General features: G+C 45.5%; 1 protein-coding gene across 3 annotated transcripts in view; it reads left to right on the forward strand.

Annotated features, from left to right (window-relative positions):
- Nucleotides 1–380: 380 nt before the first annotated feature.
- SEMA5A (semaphorin 5A) overlaps nucleotides 381–14904 on the forward strand; it is a 427518-nt gene continuing 412994 nt past the window's right edge. For 2 of the 3 annotated variants that reach the window (XM_081053769.1, XM_081053771.1), the window contains exon 1: nucleotides 381–802. The gene's annotated coding sequence lies outside the window, so the exon portion shown is untranslated. Of the gene's footprint in view, nucleotides 803–1037; nucleotides 1056–14904 lie in introns of those variants that run through there. The other variant, XM_081053770.1, reaches the window with a different exon arrangement.

Genomic DNA, 14904 nt, shown 5'->3' on the forward strand with positions numbered 1-14904 from the left:
CGGCGCTTTATACCTCGTCCCCCCCAACTCCCCAAGCAGCCACGTCTGAGCGGCGGGACAGGGGCGGGGAGCCACCGAAGGTCTGTGCGAGGGGCGGGGGATATGGGAGCCCTGGAAAGTCCAGGGTCAGGAGCTCTAGCGCCAGGGAGGGCGGAGTGGGGTTCCTGGGGGACAGGGGGTCGCCCTGAATGCAGAGGGGGTCCCGTCCCGGGAAGGGGCGGTGTCGGGGGAGGGGCCCGCGGAGGTCAAGCGCGGGGTGGAGCGCTCGGGTTTCACCCGGCCTGGGAGGGGGAGGAGGAGACGCGGCGGCGGGGGCGGGGCGGGGGCGGGGCGGGGGCGGGGCGAGGCAGCCCCGCGCTCCCAGCTCGCGCACCCAGCGCGGCTCTACTCGCCGGGAAGGCGGCGCCGGCGGCAGCTGTTCTCACTGCACCGGCTCCCGCGCGCTGCCCTTCCTTGGCGGGTGGGCTCCGCAGTCCTCCGCCGGTCGCTGCCCCTTTCCGGGGCCGCCCCCAGTCTCCGTCCCCTTTCCGCGGATCCTTGTAGCTCATCCCGGGGGCTCCCCTGCGGAGCTGGCTCGGGCACCCAACTTTGCCTCCTCGCCCATCGTCCCCTCTGGGAGCGAACCTGCCTCCCCCCGGCCAGGCCTGGCCGCACGCCGGAGGACGGCCACCCCAGCCCGGTGTGCAGCAAGTGGGGGGCGATTGCTGCCTCGACTTCCCTTGCGGGCGCTGGAGAGAACCCTCAGACCGCTCCGGGGCCACAGGCGCTGGGTGACTGGCACAAGGAGAGTGCATCGCACCTGGTGAGCCACCCCTGCCCCACCGAGGCCGCAGCCCCCACAGTGCCGCGTTGCTGGCGGGGACCTGGGGGCGGCAGTGGGGGGCGGGTGGGTCCTGTCCGTCCTGGGCAGGGTGGATGTGCAGGCCTGGGCGGGGGACGGCGGGTGGTGGCGTGTACAGGATCGGGACTGCCACCACTGCGGGGGCTCCAAGCTGGGCTAGCGCGCGGGTTGGAAGTTTGTGTCCCGGCCTTTGCCGAGGTCTGAGCGTGCAGAGGTAAGGGGCCAAAGCGACCGGATGGGCGACCGGGCGGGGGCGAGGCGGGAACCCTACCCGCCACCTCGCAAAGGTGCTCGGTGGAGGTCTGTGCCGGCACCCGGCGCGCGTGCAGGCTCATCGTTGGGAGCAAGGGGCAGGTCCGGATAGCTGGGACTTCGCGGTCGCATAGCCGCTGCTCCGCAGCCCCGCAGCCGCGACAGGTTTTCCTATTGGAGTTGCAAAGGTTTTGGGGCGCGCGTGAGAAACCGGGGGCAGTGGGACTTGGGCTCAACTCCGTCAGGCGCTTTGGTTAATGAGGAACCCTGAGGTCGGGGGCCGCCCCGAAGGTCGCTGCCTGGGATGCAGAGGCCTGGGGAACGGCCGACTCAGTGGGCTGCCGGCTGGCTAGTCCCTTTCCGCGGGCATCCCTCCGCCGCTCCACGGATTTCGTATCCCCCGGTTCAGGGTTTCCGGGCCGGAGACAGATCCGGGCCCCGGAGGGAACTGGTTCTCCTAAGATGTGCGGGCGAGCCACCGAGGAGGAATGATGTGGTTCGGTCGCTGCCCGCGGCGCCGGGTGCCGGGCCCAGCGCGGTCAGAGCCGATTCCCCGGGCTTGGGCGGGAAGCGCTTTCGCCTCCTCGCCTCTGCTGGTTCTGCACCTGGACGCGGCTGCTCCGAGTTGGGATTTAACTTTCCTGCGCCCGCGGCGTCCCGGGGATCCCCGGCAGGGGGCGCTGAGAGCGAGCGCTGGAAGAGGGACAGACGGTGCGAAGAGCCGCGACTCAGTCCTGGGGGAGCGGGTGCGAGTCCCATCCAGCAAATAGCAGGACCAGGCAGATCGCGCCATAATTTCACAGGGTGGAGGACGGGGGCAGCTGTCTGTGACTAGGAGGGGCTGTCAGCATTGCTGGAAGAAGGAACAGGGAAGGTGGTTGCCACACACAGCCCTCTACATAGAAAGGTTCCTTGCAAGGACAGACATGTCCCCGCAAACTCTTCCTGTCTGTGCCTCTGTCTTCCTCCCTGTGACGATTGCCTTCGCTCAGAAAGAAGTGGAAGTTGAGTGAAGGCAATGCGCGTTATGTTCAATACTGACAAAATTCTGCTCCTCCAGGGCACATTAGTTCAAACACTGAGAGTTACAGATGATTGTTGCAGCTTGTTATTAAGGAAAACAATCGTATGTCACCGTTAGGTTCTCCAGAAGAGCTCTGTCCTCATGGCCAAGTTTGGGAGCAGCAGATGTGTTATTAATTATAGTTAGTCTTTTTTTTCTAAGCAGACACAGAAAGACAAGAACAGAGTTTACTAGGGAAGATTTTTAATACCTAATTAGGATGGCTAAATTAATTACTAATTAATGCCAGTTTCATTATTGAAGAGAGGGCAAAGTTTATCATGTACTATCTTGAGTGAACCGTTCACAATTTCAGTTCAAGCAGAGAACACCTTAAGTTGTGTATCACTTATAAAATAACTTCTCTTGTCTATGCCTGTGTTTACACCAAAGGAAACATGAATCTTTTTACCCCAAAGATTTTTATCCATGTTTTAATGAAAAAGCAGTTTGAAATGTAACTGTTTGGGCCACTTGAAACACAGATATCCTTACGTTCCTTTCGTGTAGAAACTTTGCAAGGAAATAACCGATCCTCCAGGGTGCTGCACAGTCACACATCATTTGCATACTCAAGGAACCAAGGGACAATGAACTAGTACCTGCTTTTACAGGCTTTTAGCCTGTACACACTTTTCTTAACGGGGAGAAGATGGACGATGATAATTATTTTGTGCCTTTTACGAATTGTACTAACATATTTGATGGTTTTAATGGCAAACAGCTGTGAGATCCCTGCTGAGAGCAAAGACTTTAGTCTCCTGGGTGGTAAAGCTTGTCTCCGTCCAAAAAAAGTTTTTGAGATGTTCAGAATTTGGTAATAATAAGCCTGTGTTCTTCACTGCCATTTCCTTTTAGAATTACTTCTTCACTGTGTCTGGATAGATCAAAACATAGACACATACAGTGCAGTGGCTGTGGGACCCTAATGAATACATGCGCACAGAGGGAAACTTTGGCATGAGCTTTAGAGGGTTCACGGACCCCTCTGAAACCCCATCCATAGCTTTGCAACAAGAAATGTTGCATAGAGTCACTTTAGACTCTTGATCAGGGACAGATGTTAAAACCAACCACCTTTTCTCTGTACTGTATGAAATTGCTCAGAAATGCCCGTGATGTTAGAGAGAGCTGCTTAACTGGACCATTACATAGTTTTTATTAACTTGGTGATTATTTTTAATGATTCCATATGTCTTTCTTTCTTTTTTTTTTTTGGTTATAAAATCATTGAAATTGAGGCTTTGCTTCTGCTACACCTAAATGTCCAGCCAAAGGGATATAGGCATTCTGTCACATAAACAAGTAATCAGGAACTCTAGAGTTAACTAAGATTAGAAACTAATCCCTAAGAGGTTTGGATTACAAATCATATAGTTTGCAGGATTGAACAAGTCAAGTAGTTTATAATATGTCCCAGTCAAGGAATCCATTTTTGAGGTAGTTTGTATACAAGCGTTTGAGAAAAGTAGTTCCACATCCTGCAGTCACTCCTCCATAATTCTTGATTCTAAAATTATACTAAATTTGTATTTAAAAATGCTTCTGAAATTGTTGCTATAGTTACTCAGACAAAATACTTAGGGTATAATTTTAACACCGAGATGACACATTTTTAGTGTTAAATAATTTTTAGATGTACATTACGGTGTCTGACAAATTGCACTACATCAGAATGCAAAGTGTGTGATGTGGGACCTTGTACATTTCTGCCCACCTACATCGATTTGCAAATTTAGACAGAGATAGTGAACCATTTTCTTGAGTCCGAAGGTGAGTATCCATAAATACTTTAAGTTGTTTATGCTGTTTTCATATACCGATGTTGACAACACAGAAATTTTCCCATATGTTCCCAGCAAACTTTTAAAATTGAGACGCAGACGTTTTGTTGAAAATTACTGGTTTTTCTCACTGTGCATGCTGCCTTGTAGAAATGATCTGTAGAAATGATCGGCAGGAGGTCATCTGCTGTCTCTTATTCCTGATTTGTTGGTAGCATCATAAAGGTAAATGCAACAGGTGAGGAGGAGCTCACTGGGAAACAGTTTGAAGAAGCAGCTTTTCATATACTTGATCAATACATCACTTATTTCTTGGTTGTATTTATCAGGTCCTGGTTATCTGATACATGAAATCAATTTCTAATAGCATGTGAAGGAGAAAAAAAATGAAAGTAAGTTAGAACATACTTAGCAAAACTTTTCACTTCCAGTGAGCCTACCCTAAACTTGTTCTGATTCAGAATTTAAGCCAAACAGAACAAAGCCAATGAAAACTTGATCCCAGAGAAGGTAGTGTATAAGAAATGATTTATTGTAATGTACTAGTATTGACATAATTACTTTCTGCCATCTAAAGGTTCTAGACCCAAGGAAACCTGGCTCTGAGTTTCATAGAGTATTTTGAAGCCAGGCCACTTCAAAGACAAGTTGTATTTCACCTGGGGCATGACATTCAAAATGGGATTAACACAGCAGTGGGTTCAAGAAAACAAGAATTTTCCCCTTCTTTTTTTTTTTTGTTCAAGATTAATGGTTGTTTGACAGGAACAAAGATGTACGCACTATGTTTTCCTTTCCTAAGTTTTAAAATATATTGGCAGTACTGTTAAACTTGGAAAAAATAAAAGCATTCTATTCTTTATTCTTACCCCGCCCGCCTTCCCCCACATATACTAGAATTGGTGTCCTGCTTAATAGTGAAAAACGCTAATTTTAAGAGACTAAATTTTTTTAGGGGATGAATTTCTTTTACTTCTGGAAGGCCATGAACTCACTAATCATATCTTTCCATATTTCCTTCATTATCTGTCACTGTATCTCTGTGGAATTGGCTAACTCGAGTTCATGTAGAATGATGAGAAAGTATACATTGGAACAATTTTATTTTATGTTGCATTTCTGTGTACATTTGAGAGTAGATCACATTACTGCAATGGGTAATTCAATTACAGATATGTATGATAAGTAAGCAGGAGAGTGATGCTATCAGAAACCAACCCTACTGGGCAAACAACACTGGATTGCTGAGATGTGAAATTAAAGAAGTTCTAGGCAAGTGACAATCATTATTGAGCAAGGACAAATTGTTCACAGGAAATAGAACCTCTTTTCAGTCAGTTCAGATTCACCCAACATTTGACAACGATATATGATGTGCCTATGTAAAGAAAAGGAGTCCCCCCCCAAAAAAAAAAAGTAAAGAAAAATTCTGCTAAGTTTCCTGTAAAATTATAAAAAGGCTAGTGCTTGGCTAAAACTTCTCAGAAGAGGTGCGTTCTTACAAACTGAGTCCAGATAAAGTTCCACACAAAGAACTGACCTTTCTGTAAGAAAAACTGGAGAGGTGACACATCTCAGTGAGGGCTTCCCAAGCTGTCCTCCGCCAGCCACTGAGGGAAGTGGCTGCCTGCTGCCAGGACTTCTCAAGGACGCCATGAAAAGAGAACACATTGGAGGCCAGGGCCATTTATGGTTGGATAGCCTGCAACCGATGGATTTTGGAATCACAACTGGCTTCTGTGATTATGTACAGAACGGAGATTTAGGTCTGCCGTAAAACATTATCAATTGTAAAGCTGAGAACATTGTGGCTGGTAGCATACCGCAAAAAAAGTTGCTTGGATGTCCCACTTCCTTTCTTCAGCAGATAATCTAATTCAGCCATTGTTCATGCCAGTTGACACACAAGGATGAACTAAGTGAGGATTTGCTTTTAGACATCTGTCATGTAAATCCCCGTGTGCTCTAGCTGTGGGCTTGGCTTTAAGAGAGTTCTAGAAAGCGGGGTAGAATAACTACCAGAAGCCCACGGTTTAATCCAGCTGCTTGCCTAACTGGGCAGGGAGTCTGGAGAGGCCTCCACCTTGAATGGCAACGGACAGGTCCCCAGGGGACAGGCCCGCCTACTGAGCTGGAGAGATGTCAGCGGTGGTGGATGGATTCCTGGCCAGAATCAGGAAGCTGGAGAGGCGTGGTGTGGGCAACAGCAGTTAACAGGCGCATAACTGTCCCTGTGACTCACGGGTCGGAGAAAGGTCCTCCGAGTGCCCTGCCCGCGTATGTGGGTGAAGTATGTGAGAGGAGATGGTGGGACGTCAGTGGTGGCTCAGTCAGAATTCACATCTGCATGGGGTCTGTGAATCCTCACAGAGACAGGTCCTCAAGAAGATAAAGGGGGGTGGTTGTGGTAAAGATATGCAGCAGGGCAGGATGTCTCTACAGTAGTTAGGATGTGTGGTTACCAGTATAGGGCCTCAGGAATGAGGATGCAGAACACGTCACTAGCACTAAGTTATGACGTGGAGAACGGGCGAGGGACTGTGTCTGAAACAAGACTTTTGGGGCTAACTGTGGGAGATAAACACTATTCTTTCCAAGAAGAAAATGTTTGTTTCAAGTACCCCAAACACATTCATCAGCCTAGTCTTGAAATACAAATGCCTTTGTAAGCCAAGGGCTGTACACGTCACGTACCCCAATACAGGGCTCTTTGCACAGGAAGTAAATGATTCCTAAAGGCATTGATGACTTTGCTTGACTTAGACATCGGCATAAAATACTTCATGTGTATTAAACCGTTGTGTGCATATAAAAACATAGAAGAATTGAAACTCAGGGACGTTATTTACTTATTTAAAATAGCACAGCCGCCTCCCACTCCCCCACTCCCTTCCCCCATGCACACCAATTCCCAGGAATGCGTTGTATCCTTTGTAATGTTGACGCATTACAGAGATTTTAGAAATTCTAGAGTATTTTAGAAATATGGCATGGTTTCTTATTTTATTTTGGAGATTAGGCCCATAAGCCTGTCACTTAGTTGAATTTATAGATTTAATAAGCTGAAACAGATGAGTGGATAAACAAAATGTGGTAAAGCCATACAATGGAACACGATTCAGCAATAAAATGAGCGCCTGATCTAGGCTGCAATATGTGTGGACTTCAAAACATCACGCTTAGTGAAAGAAGCCAGTCACAAACAGTCACGTATCCTATGGTTCCATTTATATGACATGTCTTGGAAAAGTAAACCCAGAAAGACAGAAAGCAGATTCGTGGTAGCCTGGGGCTGGGGGTGGGCACTGGGCACTGCAAGTGGGCAGGAGGCTGTTTGGGATGGTGGAAATGTTCTAACACTGGAGTTTGGAGACGATTGCACAACCCCCCGTTTTCAAAAAATCATTGAATTGGATACTTACAGTGAGTCATTTTTATGGGATGTAACTTACACCTTAATAAAGTTGTTAAAAAAGTTAATCTGGGCCATAACCTCTAACGTTTGAGTGCGTCCAACTGCCAATGGCCTAACCAAAGAAAGCCTCCTGCCTTTGCAGAGAACTAGTCTGGGTTTCTAGGACTTTCCCAAAGCCTGGTGCTAGGGCACCAGATGCCAAGATGAGCAGTGTTTCTTTGGCACAGAGGCACCTCCTGGGAAGTGTGTCAGAGCTGTGATCTCTATAAGGGAAACAGGCAAACCCGGGTTGCTTCCAGATGAGGCCACATCACCGGATTTAATCAATTCATTAAACGAATCAGCCAGCCTAGCCACACAGTGTTTGGCCCACCCTGATTCCCAGTTATTTCTTAGAGTATACTTCTCTTCTGCCACTTTGACTCTTCCAGATGCAGAGCTCGGGGGGGATGTCTTTGATAACACAGAATCTCCTGGTCTCCTCAGAGCCGAGGGGTCTGGAACTCCCAGAGAACCACTCTGCTCACATGTGATGGGTGCCGCTTTCCTGTGATGGGGAGAGGTTCAAGTTATCTGCATCTAGGCCCTTGTATACTTTCTTAGCAGGGCATTGGCTTCAGCAGGTGTGGCGGGTAACTTGTCACAGCCAGACCCAGTGGCATAATGCAGATTTTGAAATGCCCAGAGCCTCACTGCTTAAAGGGGAGTGTGCTCTTTTTCTGCCTGAGATGAGGGAGAGTCATAGAATTGCTTCTAGCTCTTTCTATGTACTTTGGCATGTTTTGCAGTTAAAGTACAAGCTGAAATTAGGCTGTGGGTAGTGATACATATGAATTGCCTGTAATTGCCTTGCTCTTTGACTGCTGTCTCTGGGTGGAAGCAAGTGCCTTTAGTTCTCCCCTTGTGTTTATTGCAACTTCCATCTGTTTAGTGTGTGAAAAATCCTCTCTGCCTCCTGCCTCCGGGCTTTCTCGGCTCTCTCTCAGGCACCTTGCTCTCCCCACACCAGTTGGTTTCCACATGGTGACTTTCCGTGGGAGTGTTTATTTTGGCGCAGACAGTCTGAGCTCCAGATACCCCGCACGGCTCTCAGAAGCTCGCTGGACTGGCCAGCCTTCAGTGCTCCTGAGCCTCTCTCCATTAGTAATAAAGTATTTTGTCGCAGCCCTGTGATGTTTCGGACAAGAGTTTTTGACAACGTCTAATTTCTTCAGCCCTCGTAGTTGTATGCAAAAATGTAGACTGACAGTGTTTTAAATTCTTTTAAATTTTATTGACCCCTCAACCAACATAATTGCAGAATAGCTTATTCTGAATTTGCCTCCTCCCAAACTTGTGGTGTAACTTAGACACAAATTAAGAGTAAAATTTATAAAATGACCATGTTTTTCTATCATCAGTCCTAAATTATTACTCACCCTTGGTCAGTGGTCAGGAGTTATTTATGAGATTGCATTTTAATAGTTCCATTAATATTTCCTTCTGCATATTACATGACAAAGGAGAGGGTGACATTTTTATTTTTAATTTTATTTTTGATGGTTTTAATAGGTCAATAAAATAGTGTTTAGATCAGTATTATGTGTGTGTGTGTGTGTGTGTGTGTATGTGTGTGATTTGTTTGTTTTCTTTCAATGAGTCAATGTTCTCCAGATTTCAAGGAGAGCTAGTTAGGCATTCCACTAAATTGATTGACTGGTTACACGATTAGAGAAATTTCCATGATGCCAGGACATCTATTCAGTTTTGAAACCCAAGGAATGAGAAAGTAATGCACTTTCTGTTGTGGTAAGACCTCCTTTAGAGTAATTGTTGATTTGTATTGGATCTGATAGTTGGAGTTGATGATAAGTGAGTAACACGTAAGTGTTATATACTCAATAATTGAACAGATTGCCCTCAGTGGGGAAAATGTATTATTAGACTATTACTTTTGATGATTTTTACTTTTTCCTAACCAGTTCCTTTTCTGGGAAAGATCCAATGTTAACAGCATACGCGTATATTGATTTTGGACCCCCTAAAATGTATAGGATCCTAACCTTCTTTGGGTAGGCTGCAACACTAGGAAGAACCTGGAATGTTGACTTCAGAGCCTAGGAGTTAATATGTGCAGCCCCTTCTTATTAGCTGCTGTCTCCTCACCTCGTATCCTTCTGAAATTAAAAATTGGAGGATATTTGGCAACATGTCAGCAAAGGAAAACTCCTTTAAAGTTTAAGCTAGGAATCAAAGGTAGGCATTTTGTTTCTTTAAGTTTAGTATTTCTGGACTGTAACTATAGAAGAAAGATCATGTTTATAGGGGGCCAGTGCCCAGACATGAAACTTTTGCCCAAGGTAAGGTGGCCAGATGTCCAATGTGGAAAGAATACTGGACTTTGGATCCCTGTCCTTTCTGATAAGGCTGCTCCTCAAATATCCTTTGATGACTCCCCGCCCCCCCCATATCTGAGGGATTCTCCGTTTCTCCCTCCTTATCATTATCCTTCTCTGGTCAATTTTGCTGCTAATCCAGCAGTCTTTTAATTATGTTCCTCCTTCACCAGAAAGTTTTGAGTTAAGCCGATCTCAAAACGTCTTCTAGTTGACCTTTTATTACTAATGAGACCCAGCTCAGTCCCTTTCTTCTCCCTTCTCTTTTTCAATGTGCACCCCACGCCCTCATGTAAAATGGGACTTGCTTGGTTTCATATCTCTATCTGATACTCTCTGGCGTCTCCAGTATCTGGCTCTGTGCTCTGGAGATTCAGAGTTGCCTCTGATATGATAGGGACTCTATAGCCCTGTGCTTTTGCCCAGAGACTTGTTCCTGGGCTGCTTCATGTTGGCTCATGTAGACCAGACCTCTTCTAGTCAGTTCTGAGTAGGACAGAAATGTGATGGCTGTTGAGTTACATCCCAGCATTTGCTTCACATTTGATGGTGTTCTCGAGCTGGGAAAAGCACGCATCTGCTTATCAGGTAACTCTGAATAGTTTGTGGCAAAGCGTTCAGAACCCCCGTCATTCCTCAGTCTTGCCTCAAGATAGAAAAGAGCCAAAGTCTTGCAGCTATGCCTCTCAAGGCCTTCGGTTCTCTCCACCTTTGAATCACTCTCACTTCCTTGGTCCCTCGTTACACCACAAAGGTGGTGCTGGGCCAGTGGGCATACCTGAACCCAGGGGCTGGAATTGAAAGTATTTTCATTCAACTTATCCAGCCTTGTTTTGTTTTGTTTTTTTTACAATGCACATCTTAAACAAGTGTTTTCCTACAGCTTTCTATACTGAAAAATGCTGCCCTTGAATGTAAATTGTGTAGTGGTCAAGGGGGTGCAGGGGGGCGGTGGAGCTCTGCAAGCCCACGCAGGGCATGGTGACTGTCATGGCTTTCCAAGCAGACTCCACAATCAGAGCTGGAGCCAAATTTACTCTGTCTGCCAGCCGTGATGGAATTCTTTGGTCCTATCACCAGTTTGTGAAAAGAAATCCTTTAGGAAACTGCAGGCTGGCAAGTAAAAATTGCAAAGATTCATTCACTCGAAAGCTTACACCTGCTAATATTGTTTAACTTTGAACAGTATTTTCTCCAAGCCCATCTGCTGGGTTTCCATCTCATGGAGGCTTATCTTGGTACGGACAGAAGCCCTTGAAGATTCGCAGTGGGAATCTTAGGGAACACATCCCAGAGATGATATCCGAAGGGCTGTCTGGATGTCCCACACTTCACTTATCCCTGATCCAAGAATCTGTATCATAAGGGTCACATCTCTAGTAGAACTTCATGGAGTCAGTGTAAGTGTTGGGACTTTGGTTCTCAAGGCTATAAACTACAGTTAGGACAAGAGAGGGGAGAAGTCAGTCTTCACAGTGGTCAGACCCCTATCAATTAAAGTACTTAGAACACATTTTTTAGAAGAGTATCTACCAATGAATAAATTGTGTATTGAGGGAGGCTCAAGGAAATTATGCTTTGAACTTGGCTCATGGCTGGGGAAGATGGACTTGATCAACATGGGGAGGAAAGCAGGGAGAATAATGTACCTTAAGTTTTGGGTTGGAAAGAAGGGTATTTCCCAATGTCTACATGGTGTTGAAAAGGGACTTCTTTTCTCATACAATGGAAATTATAACAATTTAGAAGTACATGTGATTGTTTTGGTTGGTGGAAGCGAGTTGTATAGGTTTTGGAGTTGGTGAAAAAGAACACTGATAAACATTCTTCATTTCATCTTGTGACCCTGAATTCCTTCATCATCTTTCAGAAAAATCTGTTTTTTCCTTCAAATTTTTGCTCTTTTCTCTCAAGGGGTGGGAGAATCACAATGCCATCTCAGCCTGTGAGTATATGAGTGGGTTAGGGAAGAAACTCAGTCAGGTGCAGACCTTGTTTCATAATTCTCCAGTGACACCCACATACCATCCAGATCCTTTTCGTCTCTCAGAATGCCCGGCTCCAATGGTGGGTTGGTTTAGGGTCAACATGAAGGAGGGGGAGAAGAAAGGAAAGGATCCCCCTCCCTGATTAATGGAGACCCCCCTGAGCTCCAGAGAATGCTGATTCCATATCTCTCTTTGCTTTTAATGAAGTCCAACTCTGGCTTCTTTTGTCCTGTGTCTAAGACAGTGATCATTATTTGCAAAAGCAACCACAGTTCTGACCTTTCCCACACGTGAGCTTGTGATCTGCAGAAGAGTGTTACCACAAAGCCTGTGATACAATTTGGAGTGGGAACACAGCCCCAGTGGACTGGCACCCTGGCCAACCTGCCCCTTGGCGTGGCCCGTAAAATGCGGCTACATGTTCACCCCCAACAACCAGTAATCAAGAGTCTTAATTAGTGGTGGTAACACTTGAATTGTAATGCTGTTTTGGATTTGCCACTAAGTGCCTTTCAATAGCCTTTTGATTTTTTGTTTTCAAATTAAATGTGTATGTTCCCCAAAGAACAACAGGCTTTGGGGCCCATATTAACTGCCTTGAGTTTGTGGGAGATGGCACCAAGTGGGAAGAATCAGGGTTGTGATTGGAGGCTTGGCAAAGTCATCCCTAAGATGCCTGGATCAGGAGCAATGAGTGAATGGCTCAGGTTGGGGACTGAGGTGGGAAGCCTGCAGGGCCATGTGGCCTTGGTGGGCTCCTCTTTAATTGCACTTTTGAGTGAACACAGGGTGGGCTACCAGGCTTATTGAAGCCTGCAGGGTAAACTTAATGAAAACAAATCAAATGCACGTTGGAGAAGGCTGCTTGCCTGAGCGTGTGTGGCATTGCTCTTGTTGATCTTTGTTCCTCTTCAGAGAAAGGCTCCCGCGTTTTTGAAACCTGGCTGATGTGATAAATTTTGACTTCTGCCAGTTAGCCATATTGCCTGATCATGCATGGCAACCCAAATATGTCACAGTTTATGTCAGATATGTAAAAAGCCCCTACGAAGGGGGCCATCAGTGCCAGCCAAATTCATCTCTTGTGTCTTTCCTATGTGTGAGAAGAACAAGATTTTGTAGATGTATTTCTGTAAAAGAGTTCGGACATTACACTTCTGAGGATTGGTAGAGAGCTAAAGGAATTCATTCATGTAAAGACATAATTGGAAGTACATATGAAACTCATAAATATACGTGTCTGAAATGTTTGGTTTCTCTGAGCAATTGGGAGGTTGTCAGCTGTTTTCTTTTCCCATATTATCTTCCAGATGATTAATTAAATTTATTTAATTAAATGCTCTGTATTTAAATGGAGTGGAGGCCCAGGGAGTCTTCTGAAATAATATTGTTTCCTATTGATCTATGGAATACCACATGGCTTGCTTATACTTAGAGAAAAGACATTCAATTCTATATTAATTATCTTTTAAAAAATTATTTGCTATTATTTCTAAAGTGGAAAGTCTATTTAAAAAAGTGTTACGGACAATCTCAAAAATCCCATGCCATTGAAATTCTATTCCTTTTCTGCATTCCAGAGAAGCAAGCCAGTTTTGCAATTACCGTGTTTCCCCAAAAATAAGCCCTAATAGGAAAATAAGCTCTAGCGTGAGTTTTCAGGATGACATCCCCTGAACATAAGCCCTCATGTGTCTTTTGGAGCAAAAATTAATATAAGACCCGGTCTTATTTTCGGGGACACACAATAGAAAGACGTTCGGTTGCTGCTATAGTAAGTTGAAATGTTTGGAGGGGTAGCTGTGCTATTTTTAACGAGTTCAAATGTACCCAGTGGTGGCCGATTTCCAGTACTCCAAAATTAGTTCTGGGAACTTGGACAGAACAGTGTCAAGACCTCACACAATCGGCAAGCTCAACGTCTTTGAATTGTCAACCTCAATCTAACGCCAGGATGGATGGCTTTGGCCAAACCATACATCATTCTTTGGAGAAACAAGAGGATAACCTCTCACTGTGAACAAAGAGGTCAGAAGCTGTGAATTAGGTGTGAGGCAAAGTGGGTGCTGAATAAAATTGGAAGCAGTTCCAGGCAACTGGAAGATGACAATCTCTTGCTGATGAGGACATTTAAATACTTAACGGACATTTTTAGTTCATTGGTAGGGCCATAAAGGAGAACAGCTGAGATTTTTTTTTTCTCCCTTCTGTTTTGTTTCCATGAAAAGAAGTTCCAAGGAGAAGGTTGGCTGGACCCCAGGTCAAAAAAGCCGTCGTTATCACAGTGGCCTTTTATCTGTGGAAAAAAGGAGAAATACAGTTCCCTCCTGAAAAGATCTCTCCTTACACATTTAGCCCCTGTCATCCTAGAGACAAATAACCAATTTGCTTTGAAAGAATTATATTGACATTTCCCCACATCTAGAGAAACACTTCAATATTAAACATACACCTAGCATGCAGTTGTCCTTTGCAGTATTTATTGATTACAGGTTTTCTCTAAGGTGTTTTGTTTGCTTATAAAGTAATCCATAGTTTACAAGAGGATGGGCTAATTTTTGATAGCTTTATTTTATTAAAAATAGAAAATCCTGTCAAATCCTGTCTGTTATCTTAATTCAAATTGACCTGGCAGACAGGAGGTGGATTTGATTCAGAGGAAGTGAAATGCGCTTGGTTGAATTATAGCATCTTGTTTGTTGACTGTTGACTGCTTCCTAATTGATACAACTATTCCACAGAATTCCAGAATTTGGAAGACACTGTTGAGGCTGACCAGTACATCTTTGTCTCCAAGCACACAGCCTTTTCTAAACCCGCAGAGAGAGATGGTGATCATTATGTTATTAATGAGAGGCTTACGAAGGGCCTCTATTATAACAAGGGATGTTGGTTTTTACCATCGTTCAGCTCCAGGGTGGCCCTAGGGTGAAGAATAGCATTCAGTTAACCAAGAAGTGTTTGCCAGAATGTTCCTCTGCCAGACCCCAGGCGCAGCCCTGGGAATACAATGTGTAGAGGAAAGAGATCGTTTCTGCTCTCTTGATGCTCATTTTCCCACTGGCTGTCCCTTGTGTGGAAGCCATTTTTCTCCAGTGTTCCTCCAGAGCCTGAATTGATGCTTCAGGTGCAAACACTGAGGAGTTGCTAGACCCTGGAGCCAGGGTGGCCATGATGGCAGGTGGC

The sequence above is a fragment of the Rhinolophus hipposideros genome (genome assembly GCF_964194185.1).
Source record: "Rhinolophus hipposideros genome assembly, chromosome: 7".
Classification (NCBI taxonomy): domain Eukaryota; kingdom Metazoa; phylum Chordata; class Mammalia; order Chiroptera; family Rhinolophidae; genus Rhinolophus; species Rhinolophus hipposideros.